We start from the raw sequence: 8,510 nt of genomic DNA on the forward strand, positions 1-8,510 counted from the left end.
GGTTGTTGGATTTGGCTTTATGTAGATTCAGCTTATAAGAATTAAAGGATATTTTAACTGTGCACCCTGACTTGCCACTGTGGCTTTCATGGCAGAGAGAGATGTGAGTTTTTGCCTAGAATGAACAACCATGCCCTTGAACAAAATATAAAATTGTGCAGTCACAGGTGTGTGCCATAAAGACTGTGGCAGTGAATGGGCACCTGTTGCAGTAAGGCAGAAAAATTATAAAAGACCTCACAAAACCAGGCCTGCTCTGTTAGATCAGTGACTAGCAATTTGCAAGTTCCCATGTGAAAACAATCCTAGTATGAATAGTTCATTAACATAACAATATATTCCTGGGTGAAAAACAACTAGCACCCACATAAACATTAAATCTATCCCATGAGAATCAGTGAAGGAAATATGTAAACAATTTAAGAATAGAGAGATCTGATGGATAAAAAATACCTTTTACTAACCAATACAGTAATTGGCAAGAAAGCTGCTAACCAAACGGAGTCACACACAAGGGCTGTAAAACTGTATAAAAATGGGTTATGTGAATAAAGAAGAAGCTTTTTCCTGCATGAAGAAAGTGGAGCTTCTTGTGATTTATTCCACTATGCAGGTTTCCTGTTAGCCATGCTAAGACCATGCCTTTTTTAAGAGCCTGGCCACTCCAAACTTTCTGTTTCACACAGGCTGAGTTTCTTCTCTTGCTTGGAGCTTGCTCTGCCCTTGGACTTGAGTGAGAAATTAACCCTGGAGCCCACAGATGTTTTCAGGAGGCCCAGAGAGCAGAGGATATCAGTAGGGATTATTAATTTTATGGAGCTGTGCACCTTCTTTGAGGTCAGGAGCTGTGATTTCCTTGATTTAGACACGTTTGCTCTCCTTCAAAGCCTCTTATGCAGATTTGTCATGTGAGAACGGGTGCTCCCAGCAGTGTTGGAGGTGCTTTGCCACGTGTCATGATTTGAGATTTCTGACTTTACTCCAGGTGACACATCAAATTGATTTAAATTTTCTGTTGAAAAATAGAAATTATTTTCAGAATAAATTTTTTTCTCTTTTCTCTTTGCTGGATAGTTATTTTTGCAAAAATGACAGAGCAGAAAGCATTACTGGAAAAATAAGTTCTGTCCTTGAATAGGAAAATGATATATGTTTACATAAATAGACATTGAGGGTAAGTAGGGCATTATTTAGAAATTTCAGGTTCTGAATGAACATATGTTGAAAAAATGACTAAAGTTTTAAGCATTAAACGTAAATAACAATAATTCAATTTCCACAAGCCCAGGTTATTCTGTGTTTTAAAGCTTCAGGTTTAGCTATAAAGGCTGGAAATTTGGCTGTGCTGAACTTAAAAGCAGCTTTGTCATTACTTCCATGTGGCCAGAATTTCACCCTGAGAAAAGCTGCTGCCAAAGCACAAGATGATTTTCTGTGGTGAATTCGTATTTTCCTCTCGTTAGAATACTCACTTCAGAGTAGACTAATAAATGAGGATTTCAGCTATTTGAACACCTGGAAAGTGGTGAGAATGGTTTCCTTTCTCCCAGACCTGCCACCTCAAAGGAAAGTCTCAGCTGGACAAGGGGCAGAGGGAAAAATCAGGAGTGAATTCTGACTTGGAACTGTTTACAACAATCATATAGAAGCGACAAAACATCTGAGACATGCACAGTACAAGAGAGGCTGATTCCCAGTGGATAACACAATTGAAATATTTAGTACTGTAGCATTATATTTTTCCAAGTTTTGTTCAAGCTCAGGTTTGATTCAATGTCAGTGCCATTAAAATTGCTACTATTGCTTGTCTCTTTCCTCCTTATACTGAGCAATTATATTAGCTCTTTGATGGAAACTTACATTTTATATCACTCATTGCTCCCTTCAAAAATATTTTCCTTGAAAATGAGTTAAGCTTAATAAAATAGACTGACTTAATTCTGAAAGAAACTGTCCCTTTAGGGTTGTAATGCTGGTAATTTATCTATTATGTTATCTTTTAGTTAACTCAGAGGATCTTCCTTGAGGAGCTCATTATGGTTTGAATGGTTTTGAAGAGAGAAGTTGCACTAAACCAGCCTCATGGAATGTGATTTTTTTTTTTTTTTTCATTTATAAAGGGGATAAAAAGGTTCTATGGAGAGTGTAAGAAGCTTTGCCCCAGTGTGGGCTGCCAGGACCAGGCAGGCATGTTTACTGCTGCCTCTTGAGCTCTGGCTTCCTGCCTTCAGTCTCATTTGTGATGGCTGTGACACACATCTGCAATGGCTCGGAGAAGGACACAAACCTGGAGATGAGTCTCAGCAGGGCTGGGAACAAGATGTTCTTTGCCAAGTGGCTTAGGTGTAAAATTAATTGCTGGAGTAATGTGGGTGGAGACAAATCCTGTTATGACATGCCCATCTGCGAGGTGAGGAGATTCTACTACAAGCGAAAAGGTGTAAAATGAAAAAAACCCCAAACTAATACCAAGAGGGTTTTCCAATCTCCAGAGTGAAGGGCAGTGTTATCAAAGGACTCTGCAGCTTTGGCATCACAGACCTGGATTACTGGGATGTGCCTGGAATTACTGACCATTCCTGTTAACGGAATGGTCATTGAGCAATAGGCAAAGTGACTTGCCAAAAATGTAAGTAAAGACAAAACTTCACCAGCATTTCTGTTGTATGTTGTACACAGAGGCGGAGATAGAATGGGGTGAGACTTCAGCTCACTGGAAAGCCAGAGCTTTGCTGTGCTTTATCATTCAGTGATGTATCCTAAAATTTTTGATGATTGTTACATTCTTCTCATTTTCTGTGTGAGTTGATAGGGTCTGCAGTTTTGAAAAGAAGCCATTGCTTGGAAGGCAGAAGCACCTTTTTATGATAAGCATGGTTTCCCTGAGAGCACCTGGAAGACTCTCCAGTGCATCACCAGCCAGGACATCTCTGTGACCTCACAGCACCACACAATGGTTTGGGCTCTGGGGAACTGTAAAGCTCATTTCTTTCCCACCCCCTGCCATAGCAGGGACACCTTCCCCTATCTCAGGTTGATCCAAGCCCCATCCAGCCTGGTCTTGAACACTCCAGAGACGGGGCAGCCGCAGCTTCTCTGGGCACCCTGTGCCAGGGCCTCACAAACCTCTAAGTCAAGAACTTCTTCCTGATATCTAAACTAAATTAGAACTTTTCCTGAACTCCCCACTCACAGCTGCATCATTCTCCTTTCTGTAGCTGTTTGGCTTTACCTGTTCTGTGCGTTTCTAAAACTGCCTGTAACAAAGCCAAATCTCTAAAGAAAACAATTGCTTCTCTGGACAGAGAGCTGTCATAACATCCCTGAAACCACATTTGCACCTGGGTTTGTTCACAAGGCCAATTTATCATTATTCTGTTTACTGGGCAAACATTGAACTGTCTTTTATGTGTATTGTCTTTGGTCTTAAATGATCCTATCAAATTTTAAATTATCTGCATCTATTATATTTTTGGCAGCATCTTTTTACATTATCTATGGTGAGCCTATTAACCCTCTCTAAATGCACCTGTCTTCTCTCTTAATTTCCTGAGTCAAACATCATTATGAAATCACAGACCTGTATGAAGTTAAAAGCCAGAAAAATTGGTATTTTTTTTCCACATCAAATGATATTAGGAGAGATTTGTATTGTACTTGCACTGACATTTGCCTATACACTTCTGCATCAATGAGTTGTGATAGTTTTCTTTTTTTATATTGAAACAGGAATTGCTGCAGGCTAATGCAATGAAAAAACATATTCCTTGACTTCTTTTCTGCTTATCTGACTTATTTTCAAAACTGAAATCTTCTAATGTAAACTCTAAATCCTGTCCTGAAAATAGCCTAATAACACTCACAAATCCAGTTTAATGTGTGCGAGTGAGCAGTTTTGTAAAAGCACATGAAGGAGATGAGTTGAAGCCCCTTTGGAAAACATGCTGCCCAAAGATAGAGAAGATTAAAAGTTGGATTTCCAAGTTGATTTCCTCACCTACATGTTCAGGGACTTGGAATCCATTTACTTAAACATATAAACCATAACCTGGTCTAGTGGGAGGTGTCCCTGCCCATGGCAGGGGGTAGGAACTAGGTGGTCTTTAAGGTCCCTTCTAACCCAAACCCTTCTATAATTTTTCAGGCCATGTGTTCCAGTGGAGACTTTCCAGGCACAAATAGACAGGAGCTCCAGCTGGCCTCAGTGGGGACACTGCTGACAGCCAGGTGCTGTCTGTGTAATTCCAATCATAATATTTGACATTGTGCCTCTTTAGCTAATACCTTCTTTCACATGTCTATTGCTCAGAAAATAGACTTCCTAATGTACAGGTGGGTGGTGTGGCACAAGCTTGCACTGACATCCAGGTGAGACAGGCAGTGCTGGGAGAAGAAAATTGTTATTGAGTCCATTTTATAGAGCAGAAGAGCTGAGGCACAGAGTAAATGATGCCTTATCCAAAAAGAGAGTGAAAGACTAAGTAGGGCTGAAAGGGGACCTTGATAATTTAAAGGAGTACATAAGTCCTGAGTACACCCCTGTCTTTTCTCCTGCTGCTCTTGGGATGTTGGTGGTGCTTTCTGTAGTTTCACCATCAATATTTGCGAAGTCATCCTGAAGTGCCCAGTTTGGTGCAGTGTAGATTGCCTTTTCTCTTTGGTTTTACACTGAGCATCTCACACAGTGCTCCCTTAGCATCTGGGCTTCCAGCTGTAAGACTTTCACCTTGCTCCTCCTCTCCCACACTGGCTGCTGAACCCGGGGTGCTGGATGACAAGATGATGACAGCCATGCTGTTAACAGCTAATTTGTTCTGACTACCAGGACTAAAGGTGTAGGCTTCCCACTGTTGTGGTTTGGTGCTGGCCCCATGCCAGGCACCCACAAAAGTCACTCACTCACCCTTCCCTGCCACAGCTGGGCAGAGGAGAGAAAAACATTTAACAGAGGGTCCACGAGTTAAGATAAGGACCAGGAGAAAACACTCCAAGGTCAAAACAGGCTCAACTCAAAGGTGCAAAGTAAATTTATTATTATCAGAATCAGAGAAGGATAATGAGAAGTGAAGTAAAACACCTTAAAAATACTTATTTTCCCCCAGCCCCTCCCTCCCTCCTTCCAACTAAAAGTGCAGAGAGACAGGGGATGGGGGTTTTGGTCTGTTCATCACTGAGATTTTTTCTGCTGCTCCAGGAGAAGAGTCCTTCCCCTGTGAGACTGTGGTGTCCATCCCACAGGAGACAGTTCTCCATGAACCTCTCCAGAGTGGCTCTGCTGTCACAAGCAGCAGCCAAACCACACCTGCTGTGAATGTGAACTCCCCCCACGAGCAGCAGTCCTGTTAAAACTGCTGGGATGTGAATTCCCCCCACGGCCACACAGCCCTCCCAAAACTGCTGTGGCGTGGGTCTCTCTTCCCACAGGGTGCAGTCCTCCAAGGACAGGCTGCTCCAGCCTGGAAGCAGGGCCCTCTCTCTCCACTGGGTCTTCCACTGGATCACAGCCTCTTCCAGGCATCCACCTGCTCATGGGCTATGCATGGATCTCTGCATCCCCTGTGGATCCCCATGGGCTGTGGGTGGATCTCTGCATCCCTGTGGATCCCCAGTGGCTTCAGGGGCTCAGCTGCTCCACCATGGTCTCACCAGGGCCTGCAGAAGAATCCCAGCTCTGGCCCCTGGAGCACCTCCTGCCCCTTCTTCCTCACTGACCTTGGTGTCTCCAGGTTGTTTCCCTCACATGTTCTCACCTCCTCCTCTTCTCTGGCAGGAAAAAATCTGTGCCCCATTTGTTTTGACTTTCTTCTCAAATCTGTTATCACAGAGGTGTTGCCAGCCTCTCTCATTGCCCAGCCCTGGCCAGCAGCATGTCCATCTTCAGAGCCAGCAGGGATTGGCTCTGCTGGACATGGTGGAAGCTTCCAGTAGCTTCCCACAGAAGCCACATCCCTGGTCCCTCCCTACCAAAAATCAGGCCATGCCAAACCAGTGCACCCACACTGGAAATATCCCTTGGTGTCTTTTAAAATGTGCACTAGAGTTCAGTTTCCTTCTAGTTCACTTCCTACTTAGAGCACAAGTGTAGGATTCTTTTCAACAACATATTTAGGATGTAACTCCCCTTTGTGTGTCCTTGTATTGAAAATCTCCTTGGCTAGTTACTAGATTAAGGAATATGAATTTATTTTCCTCCTAATCTTCCTCCTGTACTTGAACTTTTGCTTCACCCACATTCTTAATGTTTTCCCAGCCTTTTAAATGTAGGGTTAAGAACAGATTCCTGGATATTCCTTATTCGCCTTTGATTCAAACACGACTAAAGAACAATATTTTATATTCTGAACATAAGGGAAATCTAATACAGCTTGAAAATTAAAACATCAATTTAAAATCAAATTTCAGTCTTTAATTAATCTGATAAACAGGAAACAACTGAGCTGATGAATTGAGGCCAGATTGCTGCATGACATGAAGAAGCACAACTGCTGAGCTCTTGCAGTTCTGGGCTTGAGTTTGGTTGAAGGACCCCTGTCCCCAACACCTTTGTGAGGTGAAACATCCCCCTGTTAATGCCAATGTGAGGGGCTGCTTGTTAGAATTTGAGGTTTAGAATCTGCTAAATTCCCTTTGTCTTTTCTCCTGAACAAGAAGAGCCACAGGTGCTGTGTCACTTGCCAGGCTCTTCCCCACTGAGGGCAGCTAAAAAGAAATGAAGGAGCCTTTCAGGATCAAATGTGGAGATATATGTAGTTGTCAATAGCAGCCAGTGCTGCAGAGCACATCCAAATTCTCAAAGTAGAAGTTTCCTTTGCAATTTCACTAGCAGATGAAATCCATGAAACTTTTGGGTAACTTTTCCACTGTTGCAGAGAGGTTGGTAAGGTGTTGAGCATCTCTCTGTTATTCAGTGCACTTTGTATGGCCTCTGTAAATGTTGGGTGGCTCTAGCATTTCCCCCAGTTCAATCATGGTGGGATTATTTTAGCTCCAAAGGACATGATTTCCATGTGGGATCCCAGCAGGAACTTGTGTCAGGCTTTCTGCTGCACCCAGTGGCTGTTCCAAAGTGGGGAGCTGGGCAATAGCACAGACTTTAATCTTAACTCCATCCCCCTGAGAATGTGGCACTGATATCTGACCTTTAGGGCAGCTTTGGGACAAAAAGGATTTCCAGTGGGAAAGCCAAAAGCACTGCTGATGTACACTCTCCATTTTGACATTTGCACACACAGAATCTGCAGTCAAACAGGAAGCTGCCATCCAAACTGAGATTTGGTTATCTCACATCTCGGGGAACAATGGAGATTTCTTTGCCCAGATGTTCACAGCTGCTTTCAAAGTGACTATTCTTCCTGATGCTCATCGTGCAGGTGCTCTTTGTGTGCTGGGTCACTGAGCTGATCCGTGGTGTGTGGATTTCCTCTCTGTGCACAGGTACCAATGTCTGCTCCTACCTCAGACACGGTCATTGCTGTTCCATTTCCCACACTGATTGCTAGCCCTTGGCTGCCCCACACAGGGATAGTGCTTTGGCCATACGTATCCCATTGCATCCATGTGTTCACTGCCTCCCCACACAGATTCATCCTTAAGGATTCAAATAACTTTATCCATCAGCTCCAGGATGAAATAAGGCAGGATGAGATGGCATTTTAAAAATTATTATTATTATTCATTATCTTGAGTGGTTTGAGTGCTTTTCAGTAGCATTAGGTGAAAGAAAGTGGAAAGGAATTGGATGGCTGCATTTCTGTGGGAAAACACATGGTCCATTTTCTTTACATTATCTGCTCTGAGGTCATGAAAGGATGATGAAATAAGGCCCATGGGATGTGTTCAAAGTAATTATGTTCCCACATTATTTAGTGAGTGGGGTTTCCTTTTACTTACAGCAGTGCTATTTGTAATTAAATTAATAGTTTGCTTTAATATTAGTCTGTAATCATTGTATGAATTATTTTTGTTGTGCATAATGAGAAAATTGCATTGTGCAATTCTGATGTGTATGTTGGTGTATTCATTATTGGGCTCATTATTGCATTCATTATGTTTAAAGAAATAATAGATTATCTAAAAACATGTTTAAATTGTATTTTAATTTTTTTCTCATGGCTTAGCACCTAAAACAATACTTCAATCCCCTTCTCTCTCTTATAAGTAGGGAAGAGCTGTGGTGGTTTGAAGGTGATGAGGACAGTGATGGCTTTGTTTGGTTACTGTTTATCTGCTCAGTTTAACCCTGTGTGTTTCAGCATGACTCAGCTCATGATTATAAACTGGAAGGACAGGGAATAGTTTATAAAAACATGTTTAATAGTAATGCCCCATGTGGAGAGAGGTTAAGGCAGCAGCTGGGCATGTGAGCAGGGAAACAGGAGAGACTGACCTGATTTCACAATGCAGTCTTGGGTGCAGTTCTAGATCTGGCATCAGAGATGGTGTGAGAAGGAAGGAAGGTTGAGACTAATAATCAAAAAAAAAAAAAGGGAAGAATTCCATGAAGCAATGGA

General features: G+C 42.4%; 1 long non-coding RNA gene across 1 annotated transcript; it reads right to left on the minus strand.

Moving 5' to 3' along the window:
* Positions 1 to 517: 517 nt before the first annotated feature.
* Positions 518 to 2,905, minus strand: LOC135280198 (uncharacterized). Its single transcript, XR_010347231.1, has 3 exons — positions 2,542 to 2,905; positions 2,288 to 2,424; positions 518 to 1,012 (listed from the first exon to the last, which is right to left on the minus strand). It is a non-coding gene; the product is annotated as an uncharacterized LOC135280198 (long non-coding RNA).
* Between the last annotated feature and the right edge of the window lie 5,605 nt (positions 2,906 to 8,510).

The sequence above is a fragment of the Passer domesticus genome, chromosome 13 (assembly GCF_036417665.1).
Source record: "Passer domesticus isolate bPasDom1 chromosome 13, bPasDom1.hap1, whole genome shotgun sequence".
Classification (NCBI taxonomy): Eukaryota; Metazoa; Chordata; class Aves; order Passeriformes; family Passeridae; genus Passer; species Passer domesticus.